At 42.8% G+C, this 18,659-nt stretch overlaps 1 protein-coding gene across 5 annotated transcripts in view; it reads right to left on the bottom strand.

Annotated features, from left to right (window-relative positions):
* Positions 1-18,659, bottom strand: part of LOC148039521 (plasma membrane ATPase-like) — a 113,362-nt gene that overhangs the window by 54,280 nt on the left and 40,423 nt on the right. The gene's annotated exons all lie outside the window — the stretch shown is intronic.

Below are 18,659 nucleotides of genomic sequence, written 5' to 3'. Positions count from 1 at the left end.
GCAAAGACACTAAATCCCATGTTTGATTCTTAGTAATAGAATCCAATTCAGCTTTCATTGCTGCCATCCAATGCACACTCTGTTGTGCATCCTCAAAACATTCAGGCTCCTCATCATCAAGGGTGGTTGCTGCCATAACAAACTCCATGGTATGTGCAGTATCATGCATACGAGCTTGCCTTCTAGTACGACCAGCTATGGGTGCATCCAAATGACTATCTTTCATAGTCTGTAAATACCATCTAGGCATTTGTCTTTCCTCCTCACTATGCATAAGCTCTTGCTGAATTTCAGTTTCAGCACTTTGCTGAATATTCAGATCAGCCAATGGCTAATTTTCTGCATTTTCCAAAGGAGCAGCTGGCTGAACATTGAGTTCACTTGCTGAAACTCCAGCTGAACCACCAAATGTAATGGGCAGCAGCCCTTCAAATACGTCACGGGCAGCTTGATATGTGTCTAAACCAACCAAGGACAATTCTGATTTTTCATCAAATAGTACATCCCTACTAACAAACACCTTTTTAAAAACAGGATCATAGAGTCTGTAGCCTTTGCGTTCACTGCTATAACCCACAAAAATGCATTTGATAGCCTTATTATCCAACTTTTTTCTGAGTACCTGTGGAATGTGTGCGTATGCAAAGCACCCAAAGGTACGAAAGTGTCCAATAGAAGGTTTGCTACTGTTCCAAGCCTCAAAAGGTGTAATTTTCTTCAAAGCTTTGGTGGGGCATCTATTCAAAACATGGCAAGCACACATGACGGCTTCCATCCAAAAACTGTGTGGCAAGCTCTTTGCCTTCAGCATACATCTAGCCATCTCCATGAGTGACCGATTCTTCATCTCTGCAACCCCATTCTGCTATGGAGTATAAGCAATAGTGTACTGATGGACAATGCCCTTCTGCTTCAAAAAAGAATTTAGAATAGAGGACATGTATTCCCCCCCATGGTCCAAATGGAGAGTTTTAATTTTACAACCAGATTAGTTTTCAACATGTGCAGTAAAAGCCAAAAATGCATCATACACTTTTGACTTTTTGACCAAAGAGTAGACCCAGTAAAATCGAGTAAAGTCATCAATAAAAGTCACAAAATAGTAACATCCTCCCAATGACTTTGTCTGCATAGGCCCACATACATCTTAATGCACTAACTGCAACCTGGTTGTTGCTCTAAAAGCAACATCATAGGGAAACGAAAAATGATGCATTTTTTCCAAAATACATCCTTCGCACAAGTGCTCAGGAGGTCTCTCTAGTAGAGGTAATCCATCTAGCATGTGTGTACGTTGTAAGAGCATCAAGCTGCCAAAGTTCACATGCCCCATCCTAGCATGCCATAACTTTGCATGTATCATAGCAAGAGTAAAAGTGGATGCCAAGTACGTTGACTAATCAACTGAAAAAGCATCCAACTCATATAACCCATGACATAAAGTTCCTGTCAAGACCAAAGTCATGTGTTCTTTGTCCCTCACCATGCATCTGTCATCATCAAATATGACCTGCAATCCACAATGTGCCAAAGAAGAAATAGAGAGCAGATTTTTCTTTATGCTTGGCACAAACAAAGCATCTTGTAGGCGGAGAATAGAGCCATCAATGGCTATGAGCACAATCTCCCCAATACCTCTAACAGGGTATGATGCATTGTTGGCACACTGTACAGACTTGCCAATTGGAGCTGCACCAACAGAAGCAAATAAATCTCTACGAGATGTAATATGTCTAGAAACACCACTATCAAAAAACCAAGTGTCTGCATCCTCAGTAGAGCTAAATGCTCAATCATCCCAAGAAGTGTCATAACTGCATGTGTAAAAGCAATAGTCCCTATCTGCAACAAAGAACGCGGACTCAGTAGCAGTGAAAGGAGCATCGGAAACAGACATTCCTGACTCCTCCTTTTCCTTGGCAATGCGCTTCCTGCACTCAGTAATGTAGTGGCCTGGCTTCTTGCTACCACTATTTCTTCTTGTTTGCTCCTCCTCTAGAAGCAAAGTGACTAACTAAAGAAAAAAAATTGGCTATGCAATAATCCTCATGCTGAGGTTTAAGGCCGTATGAAAAGCCAAGTACGAAGGAGGTAATGAGTTCAAAGTGGTAGATACCATCTGTGCATCCGAATAGTACTCATCAACATTCATGAGTTGCTCATGCAAGTCCTGAATTTTGTTCAAGTGATCCTGAATAGAATCGCCCTCATCCATTTTCAATGTCTCTAGCTCTTTCTTTAAGAAACAAATGCGAGTCTCATTCTTGCCTGCAAACATCTGCTCCAAAGTTAGCCAAGCTTCTCGTGAAGAAGCTGTTGAACGAATGTGGGGAATGATTGACCGCTGAACTGCCAATGCAATCAGCAACAACGCCTGTGCATCCCGTGTATCCCATGCTTTTTGAGCTGCTAATCTTTGTGGAAGTGGCTGAAGTGGAGCGGGCTGAGGTGCTTGTTGTGCACGTCCTCCTGGGGGAGGAGTAGCTGGAGCCACAACTCCAAGTCTAGCTTCTTCTCCATTGACATAATCCCAAAGATTTTTTGCCACAAGTACATTCTTCATCATAAAGGGCCAAAGTGAATAGTTATTTCCATCCAATCTGTCCTCCTTGGATACATAGGTGAAGACATCTCCACCCTAATTTGCCATGATAATCAATTACCAAAAGAGGCAAAAGAGCAATGTCGAAGCGGGACCAAACTGGAAATCTAAAAATTCCCGGAAATTGCAAGAAAATAACTTTTTGCAATTAGTATACAGAGGTGCACTCTATCAAAATTGTCTGTAATACACGCAATTAAGGTGCAATCAGTGTTTAGCAACACTGTATCAGCAAAATCCCCAAATTTTCTTGCTTCAGATTTGTTCAAAACAGTCTATCAATGACTGTAACTGCAATACATATGCCAATGTCCTCAGAAAACATAAAAGCCCCAAAATTTTGATGATGTGCCCAAAAAAATTCCATCCAAAGTATCCTTGATACGTTTCCTGAATTCTGTGCATGTTGCGTAGGAACCTCTCCTTCCAGAAATTTATTCTGGAATAAAAGGATAGAAAATTTAAAAAGAATATCTTTGTGATGAATGGGCCGTCACTGACGATAGACGGGTACAAGGAGTACAGGCAGTGCTGTAGATGGGCTGAGCTGGCAACTATTGATAGGAGTAGCGACTGCAGGCAGGCACCGTTGGCTACTGTTGACGGGCGGAGCTATCGACTGTTGACGGGCATAGCATCTGACGAACGTCTGACTGCAAGCAGGCGCCGCTGGCTACTGTTGACGGGCGGAGCTATCGACTTTTGACGGGCGTAGCATCTGACGTATGTCTGACGAGTAGCGAGGCAAACTAAACTGGCGTGGCAGCAGTTGACGTCTGGCACTTTAGACTGTGACTAATGGGGCAACTGACGTGGCGAGTAGCACAAGGGCAGACAGGAGGCAGTCTGGCGTGTGGCGCAAGAAGCAAGTTGAGCTACCGCAGTTCGTGGCAAATCTTACGGAGCTTCAGCTGAACAAAGCCAATGCTGCTCTGATACCAAATGTGAGAGGAAGGCAGGATCGAAGCTCAACACAAAAATCAATAGACAGTGTGAGAGTGAAGCACGACACCCAATGCAATAGATTGAAGAGTGTAAACAGAAAGTACAAGATACAACCCTTAAACCTTAGGATTGTAGCGGGTGTTCACACCCAAACACGGTAAGTGTCCGTAAGTGTATGTCATAAGCACATACAAAATAATACCATAAGTCTAGGGAAAAAACCTCTCCTACCAAGAGTAAAAAGTGTCCCAGTGTCCTACTAATCACCAACACTTCTATGTGAGCGTGGGCGTAAGTGAAATACCCAACACTCCTCAGTCATATCATTCACCAGGTGGACTTCATGTTGGAGAGAGGAGCCGGTGCAAGTGCCCACGCAGCTAGTGACTCCCTATTGTGCACGATAATCTCATGTTTGGTATATGGATTCCATTTCCCAAGCATTCTTCTGAGTTCTCTTCTTTGCATTGTTCTCTCTTTTTTTTTCTTATGTCTTGTGTTCAACAATTTATTTCAGCACTTGTTTATGCTTCCATTGCTACATCCACTTCTGACAGAAGTGGCATGTATCCAAGGTAGTTACCTGCTTCTAGCACACCGGCTCCAGCACAGTGGACTAGGTACTTGATTCCATTAAGATAGTGGAGTTAGTCAAATCCTTCCTCGTCCCCCCTTGCCCACTGATCGACATGGACCACACCTACCTATCCCTCATTATATCCTCTTTCCCACTCCCACGAGCTCCAACCATCGCCTACACCTAGCTTATGACCTTCTACTTCACACATGAGCTATCCAACACATATAGCCATCATGTATATGCAAAACACTCATAGTTCAAGCACATTGCCTCTCTAGGGATACTCACGTCAAGAGTCAGCCTCACTCTCTCCAACATCAACTTATCGTCCTCTATGTAGAGTGCTGTGACATCTGCATACTCTGAGTCTAACAACTCAGTCTCCTCTCATCACTGGAAGTCGGAGGCTGCGTAGTCCGCTCACACGTGACCTGAGGAAGTGAGACATTTCCTCTACAAAGAGTAGAAACAGGTATGGGGCCAGGGGGCAGCCCCGTTGAACCGATCTCTCCAACCGAAACTCCTCCCCTCGCCTTCCGCCTATGAGAACCCTGCTGGTGGCCGATCTGTAAAGGGCGGAGACCCCGCGAATCCAAACTTCAGGGAATCCTAACCTCACCATGGTGCCCTCTAGGAAATCCCACTCCACCCTGTCATAAGCTTTCTCAAAATCTAGTAGTAGTATGGCCAGTCTCATTAGGCGGAAGCTGACCTACTAGAGCACTGTCTGCCTTTCTTTAGCAGGCCAAGCCCTGGTGGTCAACCAAGTCCTCCTAGTGATGGCTTGGTACATTGTCTCTTGTTGGTGTTTCTCCTCATCTTGTGTGGTTCAGCTTCGCTGCCTAGTGCGGAATTTTCTCTGGGCCGGCTTAGACAGTTCCAGGGACTCCCGAGCCAAGGTGGCGTGGGCGACCATCATCCGACATCAGTCTAAGGGAGGGCTTGGGATCATTGACCCAGAGTTCCAGAGCTTGGTCCTTTTGGGCAAGCTAGTGGTCCATGGTCTCACACCAAGCGGGCAGACCTGGAAGGTCCTTTTGCAGGAGGGTCTCCATGAGTGCAAGCGGGGGTTGGAGGCCATCCTTGGGATGGGTCTTCACGACTGCCAGATCGTGCCACCTAGATCTTCCTTCCTCCACAATTTACTTCAAGTGTGGCAGGGCCTTTGCAAGGCCCTAGTTTAGAGGCCCCCAGGATGCCAGGAGGAGATAAACCGCTAGCCGGTGGTCTGGAACCCCCAGGTCGTCAGAGATTGAGACGGGATACAGATAGGTGAGTGATCCCACATCTAGTGGGTTGGCTCGGAGACTGGCCTTGCTCGTACTATCAGGACGTGGAGGGAGGTGTACAGAATGGCAGATCAGGAGGTGTTGCAATGAGTATCAGGATGTCAGTGAGGAGCTGAGCTAAGGAGAGAGATTGACTCAGCGATCCCTCGGGAATGGCTAGATCCCCCAATCCGAGAGCGGATGGAGCCTGGGGAGGTGTGGGCTGCTAGATTCTCACCAGCACGTATCCCCTTACAGGTGGCAGGTAGAGTGGGTGGTGCCCCCTACAGGACCTTTACCGTGCAGGATGGGGGGCATCTTACTCTTGACAGAGGACAACAAGATGAGGAGATTGCTATCCTTTCTTGGAGGAGGATTCGTGTGATCAGACTCCAAGGGAAAACCTAGTGACTGGACCCTTATGTGCCCTGGGAGAAGTTTCGGGAGTGGCGCCTTTGAATATGGGAGAGCAGGCCACTTGATGAGTTGGAGTGGGATCCTGGAGAGTAGCTATGGCCGGCCACTACGGTTGCCAAGAAGCCTCTGAGGTTCTTGGAGTACACAGCCAGGATTGGTAGACATGCACTGATGCAGAAAGACATAGATTGGGCGCCTTCGCGCAGCAGATACTGGGCGAAGCATAGCATCACGAATGCCTTCCGTCGGACATTCTTGCGTTGCCTATGGGATAGCTCGAGGCCAAGGAGGGTGTCGTATTTCCTTTGGCTTTTGGCACATGGGGGTCTGGCTGTTGGGAGTTGGTTGGCTCAGATGCAGCAGGATGGAAGTTGTAAGCGCTACCCACAGCAGCATTTTGAAAATCCAAAGCACTGCCTTTGGTCTTGCGAGGTGGCATAGTTCGTGTGGAGAGAAGCCTGTCGTATTCTCCCCCATGTGGCACCCAACCTTGGATGTATCTTGTGGGGGGCTGTTTTCTCTGGCAGGCAGTCAACCAAGACCGTCACCTTTTGTATGAGGCCAGGATGCAGGACATGATTTTTCTCATCGAGGCTGGGCCTTGTGCAATGGTCAGCTTGGAGGCTTTACCCATCCGCCAAGTATTGGAGCCCATAGCAAAGCGCTCAAAGGTATGGGAGATCATAGGAAGTCTTACAAGATGGCAGATTTGGAAGGCACGCTGTTAGGTGGTTTTTAGCGGGGAGTGCCTTTCAGTATATGCGACTTTGGTAGACCTTTAGACCTCCATCATCCACTCCCTCCGCGGCCGGTGGGACCAGGTGCAAGGTGAGTTTCAAGCCCGTCAGGAAGTCCATCTTCACTTTCTGCACACTTGGGGCGGCCATGACCTGTTCTTCATGATGCACGTGGACAGCCCCAAATGGCGATACACCTCCCCTCCATGGCTTCTTGCCCCCATCCCCCCTAGGCCGCCTTGAGAGGTTTGTATACATGATGGATTTGCACTTTGCATCAGCTCTAGCTAGTCTGTTGAGCATGTGCACTTCATTGTATTCAGCCTTCTGAGTAATATAATTAGCTACATTTTACTTGCCCAAAAAAAAAAAAAACTAGCAGGTTCTATAGTACCTTCTATTGCAGATCGGCTTGGGTACACCCTCCTCTATTTTTTCATCTTGACAGGGAGAGGGTGCTTCCCGCTTACTTCTCCTTCTAGTTTGAGAGGGGGCAGTTTCCTTCTCTTGATAGTGACAATGATGATGTTTACAGTTTTTCGCTTTCAGACATTTATTTATTTTGTATTATATATTATGGCCATTTGTACTTCATACGCACTGTCAAGATGACATGATTGTAAAAGGGCACTTGGGCAAGTAAACAATTCCCCTGCGAGGGCACTGTCCAAGTGGCACCGTTGCATCGCATTCTGCATGAGCATGAATACTTGCACCTTCCTTTGCATTACCCCATGCATTGGCATTCTGTTCATGTAAACATGCATCTGTGTGCATTTATCCCGTTTCAATTACCCTTGGAGTGGTTGAATCCAGATCCGCCATACTCGTGGCATTGCACATAGCAGTCTCCAAAGGCAATTTTTTTCTTCTGCTTGCATACTAGCTATGCTTGTCTTTCTTGCTTTCTTGTCTTGCCTTTCTCCACATATTCTCCATATGATTGGCACACACACACACACACACTCACACGCATACACACACACATATACTTAGGAATCCCTAAGCACTTATCCTAGTAGTGTGTGGGATTGTTTTGCTTGTTTCATGAAGATAGAGGGGGGATCCATCCTTATTTTTCCCGTACTTCAAGGTGAGTGACTCAATGGGCCAAAAATTGCTTTGAAACCATCACTTAATGCTAAATCTATGGAACAAATTACACCAAAAGTCCTCCAAAAAAAAAGAGTCAATTGTTGATTCCCTCTACCTTTGGAGGACTTGGTAGGCCCCTAGTAGCCTACGCGCACCCTTGGTCCGATGCACTAGCCTCTCTTGGGTGATCACTTGGGCTCCGTTGGTAAGATAACCATCACCTCTATAGTCTTCATAGATCACTAGGCAGCTGACATTCACCCTTTGCCTAATACCCTAGCTGCTTTGGGGCGGGATGCCTTGGGATAAAAGAAAATACATCTCACGAGTTTATTTCTCTCTACTCAATTTTGGACCTAGGAGGGAGTGTTGAGCTAAAAAGGCATTAGCCTAACTTACACAACCCCAAAACACACTTAATTAATGAATAAACCTTCTTATTTTAAAAAGAAACACGATCCTAGAGCGTTATTGTGTCCCACATGCAAAACCCTAATTTGGCATGCATCCCACTTCTCTCCTTCTATCTTGTTTTTACAGGTTTCAAGAGTTGTATCTATGCTGCCCACACCCCATTCACGAAGGACATCACAGTCAGAGCTTCCCCTAGCCATCTACTACCATTTGGCGCCTAATTCCAACCTTCGCCACCTGTCTACAGCCTTCCCTGGTACCATGGAGCTGTTGCCTACTGCTTGAGTGCGTGTTTGATGCTAATGTCAACATCTAGTGTTGTTGCCAGTAATCTAGAGCTGTCACCCTAAATCTTCTCTCTCCTCAACAGGCTGCATTTACACTTTCTAGTTGCCGCCCTAATCTTCTCTCTCCTCCATAGGCTGTGTTTGCACCTAACAACTGTCGCCCAATTTTTTTATCCTCAAGTACTTGCGTTTTTAGTCTTTCTCTCTTCTGCATTGCCGTTTGCATCAGATCCAACCTCCCTTGACTGCATTTGCTAGTGTTCAACACATGGAAGCTGCCTTTGGCTGCAATTCGGGATCCGTTTGGAGTACAACACACTCTACATCTCATAAGCTCTGCCTTAATCCCAGAGATATGAGAGTTCGAGGTTCTGTATTCACTACATAGTGTGTTTGCTGCATGAGCACTATATATTCATTATTCATTCACTTCATTATTCATTGCGTTCACTATCTCTAAGTTACCCTAAAACTAACCCTAACTATGTTCTGTATTTATCAGTTTGTGCTTTGTCGTATGATTGGTTTTGTGCTTTTTGTGTTTAGAGCATTTCTTCATAACTATACCACAATCAAATCAGAGCCATTATTACGAGACACTGGAGACTCACCACCAGGCACATCAATCGAGCAGCTAGGGACAGAATCATAGTTAAAATCATGCATAGATCTTGGGATCAGCTACAGCCTATAGTCTCTACCATAGTCGCAGTGTCAGATATCAGATAAAGACTCCTTTTTCATTCTATTGATGAGACAACACTAGGCATGCTTGTCGCTCTAGCACTGTCTCATTGTACATTTACTTTCAGCATTTTTTCATAGGCCACTTATTTTACTGTTACTATTATTGGTTATCTTCACTTTACTATGGGATGACATTAAGCATGGATGTACTCTCAATTGTGTCTCGTAGGTCATATTGGCCTTATATAGATATTAATATTTCTTTCATTCTTTTCTTATGTGTGCTACCCCTTCTTAGGCCTTCATAGAACGCCTCACTGCACCTATCCAAAGGCTTCCACAAGCAATGATAGTGATCAATTGGACGGCTCATGCCAGCTCTGATGTCCCTAGCTTGGCAGCCTTACAAATCTAGAGGCTCAGCCTATTTTCTCCAACCTGGGCTTTACAGCGGCTGTCCCCTCCTGATGCTAATGCACCTGCAAATGAGCATCTGCAAGCATTCTTTCTAGGCCACCTAAGATTTTCCTGCCACACCCTGCTTATGCAAGGATCTCAGGGAATTAGTATCCCCTGACAACTCGGCTGTCTCCTACCCCTTGGGCCACCTGACTAGGCAGCACTATCCTACCACCCCAATCATGTTTTCACATTTTTCTTTTTATTTAACAAAATGAACTAATTCCTCCAGCCTGCATCTTTACTATGGCCGCCTGTAGATGCTGATACACCTGCTAATAAGCATCTGCAAGCATTTCCTTTGGACCACCTGCCACACCCTGCTTTTACAGGGATATCAGGGAATTAGGATCCCGACAGCTCAGTTCTCTGCTGCTCCTTGGGACCTACTGCCCCAATCGTGCTTTCACACTTATCTTTTTTCCCTTTTTTGTAAATAAATTAAGTCAATAACCCACAGAACTCATGGCCCACACAGACTTTCCCTGGATAATAGAGAAGCCGCTGCTTATGAAAGGCTGCATAGATTGATAACTTATAGCCTCACACCCGAATGCAATCATCACTGCATCAGGACGACATACAAGCCTGCTCCGCCTCACTAAATGCAGGTGCTTCAGTCAGTAGCTGTAAACGCCCCGAACAACGTAGTATGCTTAACAATTATGATATTCGCTTGTTTTCGAGATTTAATATAAAAGAGAATGAACACTTAAAGCTGAAAATAAAAATTACTCACAAAATTACAGCCATGAAAATGTAAAAGTAATGGAAACAAGATTGAGGGTTGAAGATGGGCAACCCCCCCCCGAAGGAATGTATTTCTGCTCAACCCAAGTCCCTTAGGGAAGAGCTCAGTTACAATCAACTTGAGAGTGAGAAGTAGTAATTCTCACTCTCACAAGATCATGCAAAGATGTACAAACACACATGCATTATCTATTATGCAATGATAAAAACTGATTTCTTTACAGTATGAGAGAAGAAAGAGGGGAAATCAGCCTTTCTCCATCGTTGATCAGCCTTACATGGATAGGGCTTGCTTCTTGTTGCTAAAATGGAAGAAAGAGCTCGAGAAGGAGGTGATGTAATGAATTTACAGGCTTGTTGTCCTGTAAAACAGCAGTGATAGAAGAGGGAATATGGAGGAATTTGATAATGGAGAAGTGGGGGATGATGATGGGGATGGATGGGGCCAGTTTCTGGCTATCTACGGGTGCTGTACATGAGTTTACAGCAAAGAAAAATGATGCTCAATGAAGAAAAACGAGCTCTTATTTATAGGAGAGGGGAGAGCTAGTACAAAAGGGGAAAGTGGAGTAGCACAAGACAAGTGTCCAGCCACATGTCATGAGATGTGACAAGTGGTGGGACACTTGGAAACTTGTGTGACAAGTGTCTTGACACTTGTCTCTTCTCTATGGCCTTCCTTTTTGGGTTGAATACTGTTAAGAATAGAAACAACCAAATTTAGTAAGCACAGTCAGAGTACAGAACTTACTATTTTTAGAATGACATCCCTATTTTTTAGGACTAGCATTTTTAGGCTAATTCGAGGCTCCTAAATTTTAGGGACCTCCTAAAATTTAGGGATCTCCTAAAATTTAGGGACCCCCCCAATATGGGTGTCATATGAAAGCATTTTCCGTGTACATCGCAAAAATGGTATCCGAATCTTCATGTGATTTTCTTATGCAAAGAAATGTGCATTTCAAGCTTCCAACCCACACATGCACATTATACAAGCATTTCATGATCATGCCATCTTGTTGATTGTAACTATTTGTTCTAGTGGATCTAGCCCACACTTCAAGGCATCAATCCTTTCTGTGTGCGAGTCTAACCCTGATATGCATGAGTTCTAGTCACAGGCGCCTAATCGGATCATATAGGTGGAAGTGTGAACTATCTTTTCTCTAACCCACCGCGTGGGTCCACCATAACCTGTGACCACTCATCAGTGGCCAGCTCCAATGCACTTTTCTTTATATCTAATTAGTGCAAAGGAAATAAATTTAATAAATCATTATATAGACAAATTAATGAAAAAGGATACAAATTCTGTTTCTATAGAGTTGTGACAGCCCTCTGGCTTTTATTCAGCTGTCCTCAGCTGAAAAGCTTCTTGATATTGCTGTAGAATATTTGGGTAATCCTTCATGAATTTTTCATCTACCCACTGTGCATCTGTTGTGGGTAGATTCTTGAATTTTAGCAAGAATTTTCGTGTCACAAGGCCACTTCTCGTGGTTCGATCCTTGAGAAACAAAATCTTTTCAGGTTTCAAGAGTTGCTCTGTTTCTTCAACTTCTGGGGGATCTTCAGTAATGGGTTCCTTTGGTTCTGGTCCTATGTAAGGTTTTAGAAAACTTACATGAAAAGCATTGTGTATTTTCCAATGAGTAGGAAGCTCAAGTCGATAAGAAACTTCATTTATTTTCTCAATCACTTTGAAGGGTCCAAAGTATCTACTGGAGAGCTTTGGAAAAGATGAATTTTGACCAGAACCTTGTTTGAGCCTGCTTTTATCAAACTTTAGCAAGACATATTGACCTTTTTCAAAAGCCAAATGTCTTCTTCGTTTATCTGCTTGCTTCTTTTGTCACTCTTGGGCAACTTTGATACTGGCTCGAACTTGATCCATTGTTGTTTTTAAATCTGAAGCAAACTCATCAGCAGCAAAAATCTTATCTTTAGTGCGAATAATTGGAGGAGGAATCACTTTACCCTGTACTATTTCATTTGGAGCTTTCCCTGTGGATGAGCGCACTGTATTGTTGTAAGCAAACTCCAATAATGGAAGATATTTCTCCCATTGTGACTTATGTTCACTAACATAAGCTTTCAACATATCCAAAAGAGTGAGATTCATCACCTCTGTTTGGCCGTCAGTTTGAGGATGAAAAGCTGAGGAGAACTTTAAAGTGGTTCCCAAATTCTCAAATAAAGCACGCCAAAAGTTACTTGTGAATTTGGAGTCTCTATCTGAAATGATCTCAGAAGGCATACCATGTAATCTGAAGATATGTTGAATGAAAAGTCTTGCAGCTTGTGCGGATTTCAATGTTTTATGACATGGAATAAAATGTGATTGTTTGCTGAATCTATCAATTATGACCCAAATCATATCATGACCTTGAGGTGTTCTTGGAATACCTGAGATGAAATCCATTGTGATAGATTCCCATAGATCTTTGGGCACTGGAAGAGGTTGCAATAATCCTGGAATCTTCTGCCTATCATATTTGGATTTTTGGCATACCAGACAAGCCTCAATGAAGTTATGTGTATCTCTTCGTAACGTTGGCCAATAAAAGTAGCGCTCAATTGCACTTAGAGTGGCTGCCCTCCCTCTATGCCCTGCATAAGGGGGTTCATGACTTTCTTTAAGCACCTTTTGTCGAACAGGAAGAGTGACACAAAGGCGATTGTTCATGAGAAGGTAACCGTCTTTGATGGAATAATCTGGATGAGAACCTCCTTGCTGTAAATTTGACCAAACTGCTGCAAAATCAGTATCTTCATCATAAGTATTCTTCATCGTTTGAAAATCTTCATGATGAGCCACTGTAATAGTTGCAATGCGAGGCACTCTAGAAAGTGCATCAGCAACTACATTTTGTTTCCCTGGAGTGTACATAATTTGAAAATGAAACATAGACAATAAATTTTCCCATCTTGCATGTTTCTCCTGCAAATGCTTTTGAGTCTTGAAATACTTCAAGCTTTGATGATCGGTTTTAATAAGGAATTCATTGCCTAAAAGATAATGTTTCCATATCTTTAAAGCATGAACCACTGCTAAGAGCTCCTTTTCATAAATGTCATACCTTTTCTCCACATCATTTAGACGGCGGCTTTCAAAGGCTACGGCATGGCCTTCTTGATTTAGCACTGCACCAATACAATCACCGCAAGCATCTGCTTCCACCACAAATGGTTTTACCAGATCTGGAATGATAAGAACAGGTCCAGAAGTAAGAGCTGTTTTCAGCCTTGTGAAGGCTGCCTTCTCTTTTTCCTTCCATTGGAAAGAGATCTTCTTCTTTGTAAGGTCATGAAGTGGAGAAGCCATATGTGCAAAATGCTTGATGAAGCGGCGGTAATAAGAACATAAGCCAAGAAACGATCGCACCTCATGTACATCACGAAGATGAGGCCATTCTTGGATTATCCTGATCTTTTCAGGATCCATCTGAATCCCTTCAGAAGAGATGACATGCCCAAGGTAATTTATTTTATGCATGAAAAATTCACTCTTTTTACCATTTACCAAGAGTTGATTTTGTTGTAGTAATTGTAGAACAATTTCCAAGTGTTGATGATGATCCTCTTCATTCTTGCTAAAGACAAGAATATCATCAAAGAAAGTACCGACATATTGTCGATGCTCTCTAAAGATGCGCTCCATCATTCGATTAAAGGTGGCTGGTGCATTGGTTAATCCGAAAGGAACCACCAAGAATTCATAAAGACCGTATGAAATACGGAAAGCAGTTTTGTGTACATCTTGTGGTATTACCCTAATTTGATGATAACCACTCTTTAGATCAATGCGGCTGAAAACCTTTGAGCCTCCTAGACGATCCAAAATGTCGTCAATTCTGGGGATAGGAAACCGATTCTTCACAGTGATTTTGTTGAGGGCTCGATAATCAATGCACATCCTGAATGTGCCATCTTTCTTTTGAACAAGAAGAACCGGTGAACAAAATGGTGAGCTACTTGGCCTAATTAGCCCACGGTTGAGTAGGTCTTCGACTTGCTTTCTGATTTCTTCTTGTTGAGGACGGCTCACACGGTATGGTGCTATATTAGGAGGAGAACTGCCCGGGATAATATCAATATGATGGTCTTCTGGCCTTTCTGGGAGAAGCTGATAAGAAAGATCTTCCGAAAAACAATCTTTATACTTTTCCAAGAGCTGAAGTCGCTCTTGGTTTTCAGCATTCATATTATCTTTTACATCAGTGACATAAAGCAGACAACATTGAACACAATCCTTAATTGCTCTAGAGACTTGCATATGGCTTACCATAGGTATGGTGTCTCCAGAAACTCCAGCTTGGATCTCGTACTTCTTGCCTTTGTTGGTGAGTTCTACCTTCTTTTTCTGAGAGAAGATGGTTGAATCTACTCTATGATTCCAGGGCATGCCAAGAATCACATCGCAACCATCAAGGTCTCCGATACAGAAGGTATCTTCATCACTGTAGCCTTGAATTTGAAACTTGAGCTTGCCAATGTAGGGTATCACAGTCTTCACTGTGTCACCTTCATCAGCATTTAAAGCTTGGCGAACTTCTGCCGGAGTGTCCATCTCTTCGTTCTTTAATCCAAGCTCTTTAGCTAATTGCAAGGAAATGATATTTTCATTCGCCCCAAGATCTATCAAGAATAGTGCTTGCTTACCTTGCAACTGTCCCCAAGCTTTTAATAATTTGCGCGTCTCTGGAGTGTGAGTTGTGTTTGCAACTACATCACTGATATAATTGATTTTCACTGGCGACTTAGGCTTGTTGTCAGAAACCTTGCTTTGTCCCTTGTTTGGACATTGCTTCGCTATGTGGCCTGTTTGTCCACATTTAAAGCACTTCCCTTCTTTCATGAAGCGTTGCTTTTCTTCTTCGGAAAGTTGCTTTGCTTGTGGGTATAGATTGGAGCGAAATTGAGGAGCATTAGGAGGTGCATAGGGCTTCATCTTCTTTTGATTTGATGGCTGCTTTTGCCACTGTTTTTGTCCTTCATTTGGGGTTGAATACTCCTCATCATCAGCTACTCTCTTCTTATCATTCTTTTGGAATGATTTGTTGCCATTGTGCTCCATTTCCCATGTCTCAGCATGGTCAATGAGTTCCCTGAGACTAGAACAATGATAATGATTAAGAGCAGTACGAAGTTTAAAATGCAAACCTCCTTGAAACTTCCTAAGCTTTTCCAAACTGCTGATCTTCTTGAAATGTTGGACCTTCAAAAGTAGCTCCCAAAATCTCTTGGTATAGTCACCAAGTGACTCATTTTTCCTTTGCCAAAGCCGATCCCATTCCATTTTTACATCTCTTTTGAAATGAACAGGAAGAAATTGGCTTTGTATCAGGCGAACAAAGGACCGCCATGATTTTGGGGCAGCATGATCATATTCCAACCCCGTCCACCAAGTATGGGCTAAGTCGGTTAAATGTAAAGCTGAAAACTTAATCTTTTCTTTTTCTTTATACTTGTCACGACCATACAAAATTTGAAATTGATGAATAAACTTCAGAAGAAGATCAGGATTTCGGGAACCATCATACATACTGAACTTGATCTTCTTTTCAAGTTGAGATAGTGACTTAGTCTTCTTCTTCTTCTAATGCCTTCGTCCATGCTCGGATATTGAGGTTGAAGATGATGAAGTGCTTGATGGGGATGAAGATGGAGACGAGGGTGAAGAATGTCGACGCCTTTGACGATGATGATGTCTTCCACGAGAAGGGTGTGACTCTTCATTACTAGAAGAGGATCCATCAGAATAGGCGCCAGATGACTTTAAAGAAGAGGATGAGCTTCGACGCGATCTCTTTCTTTGTCTTGAAGTAGAATGGGACTGCCTCTTAGAAGTAGTTGGACTACTTGATCGGCTCCTTTCATTGGTATGGCTTTGTCTCCTTGAAGTAGATGGGCTTCTTTCCTTGAATTCTTTGGGATTCTCAACTTTTTCTAGTTTGAGAAGTTGCTCACGAATTTGCTGATTCTCCTCTCTAAGACTTTGAATGGCTTGAAGGATAGTACTCGACTGATCCATTGAGAATCTTAAGAAAAAAAAAAATGCTCAAGCACTCAATGCAAGGGCTGAAAACAAACAAACTTATAATTGTAAGCACTACCAGTGTTGGGGGTGAGGATCGAGCCAAAAAGTAATGGAAACAAGATTGAGGGTTGAAGATGGGCAACCCCCCCCGAAGGAATGTATTTCTGCTCAACCCAAGTCCCTTAGGGAAGAGCTCAGTTACAATCAACTTGAGAGTGAGAAGTAGTAATTCTCACTCTCACAAGATCATGCAAAGATGTACAAACACACATGCATTATCTATTATGCAATGATAAAAACTGATTTCTTTACAGTATGAGAGAAGAAAGAGGGGAAATCAGCCTTTCTCCATCGTTGATCAGCCTTACATGGATAGGGCTTGCTTCTTGTTGCTAAAATGGAAGAAAGAGCTCGAGAAGGAGGTGATGTAATGAATTTACAGGCTTGTTGTCCTGTAAAACAGCAATGATAGAAGAGAGAATATGGAGGAATTTGATAATGGAGAAGTGGGGGATGATGATGGGGATGGATGGGGCCAGTTTCTGGCTATCTACGGGTGCTGTACATGAGTTTACAGCAAAGAAAAATGATGCTCAATGAAGAAAAACGAGCTCTTATTTATAGGAGAGGGAAGAGCTAGTACAAAAGGGGAAAGTGGAGTAGCACAAGACAAGTGTCCAGCCACATGTCATGAGATGTGACAAGTGGTGGGACACTTGGAAACTTGTGTGACAAGTGTCTTGACACTTGTCTCTTCTCTATGGCCTTCCTTTTTGGGTTGAATACTGTCAAGAATAGAAACAACCAAATTTAGTAAGCACAGTCAGAGTACAGAACTTACTATTTTTAGAATGACATCCCTATTTTTTAGGACTAGCATTTTTAGGCTAATTCGAGGCTCCTAAATTTTAGGGACCTCCTAAAATTTAGGGATCTCCTAAAATTTAGGGACCCCCCCAATATGGGTGTCATATGAAAGCATTTTCCGTGTACATCGCAAAAATGGTATCCGAATCTTCATGTGATTTTCTTATGCAAAGAAATGTGCATTTCAAGCTTCCAACCCACACATGCACATTATACAAGCATTTCATGATCATGCCATCTTGTTGATTGTAACTGTTTGTTCTAGTGGATCTAGCCCACACTTCAAGGCATCAATCCTTTCTGTGTGCGAGTCTAACCCTAATATGCGTGAGTTCTAGTCACAGGCGCCCAATCGGGTCATATAGGTGGAAGTGTGAACTATCTTTTCTCTAACCCACCGCGTGGGTCCACCATAACCTGTGACCACTCATCAGTGGCCAGCTCCAATGCACTTTTCTTTATATCTAATTAGTGCAAAGGAAATAAATTTAATAAATCATTATATAGACAAATTAATGAAAAAGGATACAAATTCTGTTTCTATAGAGTTATGACAGTAGCCATCCTGGCTCAACAAGGCTTGGCCATTAGCACTGTAAGCCTTCTAGTTAACATTGTCCTCCATTTGTTAAGGAAGCCGTTATCATACATCAACACCTAGATATGCTGATGCTTCTTTCTGGCCTACTTGGTCTAAATCTATTTGCTCATGCTTAAACCATTAAGTTCGTTAGTGGAATAATCTGTTACTGGAACTTTAATGCTGCCATCCATAAGAGCAATATGGGCAAGGTACTGGTAACCTTTTTTATTTTTGGATTGAGGTTAAATCATCACCACTTTACTGCATTCAACTCAAACTTCTAAATTGCTGTATTTATACAATTGGGAGGCCCCATAATCTGTCATTTGGATTCAACTAGGCATCATTATTGAGTAAAATACTGCATAAGTCTTCCTCCTCTACTTCTTCAAACTTTAAACACTAAGCTATGGAATCTTGCAAAGTAATACTGATTAGGGTTGGTGATCAGAATAGCAAACAGCTCAAGCTACCCAAACCTACAACTCAGGAACATTTACTTAGTTCTTACTAATTCATGTCGTATTCGACTTGCAAATACCAAGCTTGACCCTTCCTCCTCTTTCATATTACTCTTCTTTGAATTTGATTACTATGGAGAAGTTCCTTGTATCAATTGTAATTCAAATCTTGGTTATGTAAACATGTCACAACAAGATTACATTGTTTATTTATCAAAAATCTATTTCTGTATTTGTTCTTTGTACCTGTTAGTTATTTTGCTTATTTTGTTTAATGCTCTCTTCTAACACACGCACATGCACATGCATGCACACATTCACACACGTGTACATGCACACATGCCCACACATGCACGTGTGCGCACACACCTGCACGTGTGTGCACACACACACAAAAGAAACAGATTATATATGCATGCACATGAATTTACACATGTACATACATATATACATACATGCATGATATT

This window comes from Lygodium microphyllum, chromosome 2 (assembly GCF_053477565.2).
Source record: "Lygodium microphyllum isolate KBCC chromosome 2, Lygodium_microphyllum_v1.1.10, whole genome shotgun sequence".
In the NCBI taxonomy this organism is placed as follows: domain Eukaryota; kingdom Viridiplantae; phylum Streptophyta; class Polypodiopsida; order Schizaeales; family Lygodiaceae; genus Lygodium; species Lygodium microphyllum.
This window is presented reverse-complemented; position numbering and strand designations above follow the sequence as displayed.